At 40.5% G+C, this 1703-nt stretch overlaps 1 protein-coding gene across 1 annotated transcript in view; it reads left to right on the plus strand.

Annotated features, from left to right (window-relative positions):
* Window positions 1–281: 281 nt before the first annotated feature.
* Window positions 282–1703, plus strand: part of LOC122246261 (Schwannomin interacting protein 1) — a 224433-nt gene continuing 223011 nt past the window's right edge. Inside the window, exon 1 of the mRNA XM_086542139.1 lies at window positions 282–912. The gene's annotated coding sequence lies outside the window, so the exon portion shown is untranslated. The remainder of the gene's footprint in view (window positions 913–1703) is intronic.

A 1703-nucleotide genomic window follows, 5' to 3' on the forward strand; every position in this document is an offset into this window, starting at 1 on the left:
GTTGGCAAGCCTGCGCGACGTCGTCATGACAACGACGTATCGACTGGTCGTCTGCGGGGTTGTCGACAGTTGCTTCTCGTTCGTATGTCGGAATCAATACGTCCTTACGTCATCGCATTCACCCTGGATGACCACCCACCACAACCAAGACCCACCTCATCCCCAGCGAAAGAGTAAAGAAAATGCCATCCAGATGCCCGGGAAAGGGACGAAATTAATGCCACGCGAATGTAAAAGTCCCCGCGCGAGATCCCTCCGGCGGCGGTGAGGCTCGTCGTAAGCAGGACTGGGTGTGAGCCAACCCCGGCCGAGGGAGGCACACGCGATCCAGCGCCGCTCTCCCGCGTTCCTCTAAGCACACTTTCCGCTCAACTCGATCGCTCGCTCGAAGCCAGCTCGTTCGACTCGTTTCACTCACTCGTTCGCCGCCGACGACGTGTCCAACGCCGTGTCTCCTGGTCTTCGCCAGTGGTCGAGTCTCCAGCCGTCGAAAAACAGGAAGAAAAAAAACAGTTACTCCTGCTGTCTCGTTTTGTGGCTGAGAGAGAAAAAAAAAAAAGTCGTTTTGATTTTCTTCGGTTTGTGTTTCGTGAGGAAAGGCGTTCGTGCATGCGGCCACGACGGTAGAAGACGGTGCAATCCGCATGCATACGAGTGTTTAGACGAACTGTTGAGAGAAATCCCGTGTTGACCGAATTTCCAATATTTATATTTGTTTTTTGTTTTTCTTTAATAATTTCGGAAGGGTGTCTCGCGAGTGGAGAGTCCTGTGCATCACGTGTGTGTGTGTCTGTGTGTGTTCCCACCTCACCCAGCCCCCCTATTTTATTTCCAAAAACAACCAAAAACAAAATAAAAACACCAAAAAGATCGACCAGGACGCAGTTATGACCGCCATGGAGCAAGAACAAGGTAAGTTTTCAGTCATGGGATCGCATGTTGTTTTGCGTGTTGTCCTTACTCTTTTGTCTGGATTTCGCTCAAATGTCGCGGCTGTTTTTTAGTTTTCTAGTTTTTAATGTCTCTTTAGCTGTTAAAATGGCTAGGATTTGTTTTATTTGTTATTGTCATTTTTTTTCTTCATTAATCGTTCTTACTGTTATTTTTTATTGTCATTATTATTACTATTTTTTTTCTCATTTTTCTCTTGGTTTTATTTTTAACGCTTCAAGGTAGAGTTTACGGTGGTGACTTTGTGTCCTTTTCGGTGTCTGGAATTCAAAGATAATGAACAGTAATTGCATTTTAAATTGCTTTATCAGTATCATGTTATTATCATCGACATCACCTTAATTCCATAGTTCTATTCTTCCCCATAAGATATCTGATATATGTATAAAAATCCATCTACACGCGCTTAATATATATATATATATATATATATATATATATAATATATTATATATACATATATATATATACATATATATACATATATATATATATACATATATATATATATACATATATATATACATATATATATATACATATATATATATATATATATATATATATATATATATATATATATATATATGTGTGTGTGTGTGTGTGTATGTGCATGTGTATATGTATATGTACATACATGTATAACATCACACACACACACATCACGCACACACACACACACAAACAACCACACAAACACAACACAACACTGCCACTGCCCTCTGTGCATGTCGTGCATATGATCAGGCTAT

The sequence above is a fragment of the Penaeus japonicus genome, unplaced genomic scaffold, assembly GCF_977035675.1.
Source record: "Penaeus japonicus unplaced genomic scaffold, GWHDUDI00000001_assembly GWHDUDI00000012, whole genome shotgun sequence".
Classification (NCBI taxonomy): Eukaryota; Metazoa; Arthropoda; class Malacostraca; order Decapoda; family Penaeidae; genus Penaeus; species Penaeus japonicus.